Source organism: Schistocerca gregaria, chromosome 4 (genome assembly GCF_023897955.1).
Source record: "Schistocerca gregaria isolate iqSchGreg1 chromosome 4, iqSchGreg1.2, whole genome shotgun sequence".
In the NCBI taxonomy this organism is placed as follows: Eukaryota; Metazoa; Arthropoda; class Insecta; order Orthoptera; family Acrididae; genus Schistocerca; species Schistocerca gregaria.
Window position 1 is genome coordinate 240,868,105 of NC_064923.1, and position 741 is coordinate 240,868,845.

Here is a 741-nt window from a genome sequence, read left to right on the forward strand (position 1 = left end):
GCAATGATGTCGGAGATTTGATGTTTCAAAGGATTCCTGGTATTCACGGTAGAGTCGCAAAATGGTCGCACGGGGAAATCCCCACTTCATCGCTACCCCGGAGATGCTGTGTCCCACAGATCGTGCACCAACTAAAACACCACGTTAAAACTCACTTAAATCTTGATAACCTGCTGTTGTGTCAGTCCTAACCGATCTAACAACTGCGCCGGACTCTTGTTGTCGTATATAGGCGTTGCCGGCCGCAGTGCCGTATTCTGCCTGTTTACATATCTCTATCCAGAATGAGATTTTCACTCTGCAGCAGAGTGTGCGCTGATATGAAACTTCCTGGCAGATTAAAACTGCAGGAGAGCTTCTGTTAAGTTTGGAAGGTAGGAGACGAGGTACTGGCAGAAGTAAAGCTGTGAGGAGGGCCCGTGAGTCGTGCTTGGATAGCTCAGTTGGTAGAGCACTTGCCCGCGAAAGGCAAAGGTCCCGAGTTCGAGTCTCGGTCCGGCACATAGTTTTAATCTCCCAGGAAGTTTTACATGTCTCTATATTTGAATACGCATGTCTATGCCAGTTTCTTAGGCGCTTCAGTGTATAAGCAGTACACTACCCAAGATTAAAGTACCGGTGCAACTCATGATTAAATCAGTGACTTCAGTTCGTTGTCCAAGAGTTGAGACGTCAGTTGACTCTCAATGCGACGCAGTGCTATTGTATTGGCTCGGCTGATTTCGCAGCAACTGGCAGCCC

The 741-nt window shown here is 47.9% G+C and overlaps 1 non-coding gene across 1 annotated transcript; it reads left to right on the plus strand.

The window, feature by feature from the left end:
• The first annotated feature begins 427 nt into the window (after positions 1-427).
• Trnas-cga (transfer RNA serine (anticodon CGA)) lies at positions 428-502 on the plus strand. Its single transcript has one exon. It is a non-coding gene; the product is annotated as a tRNA-Ser (tRNA).
• The last annotated feature ends 239 nt before the right edge of the window (positions 503-741 follow it).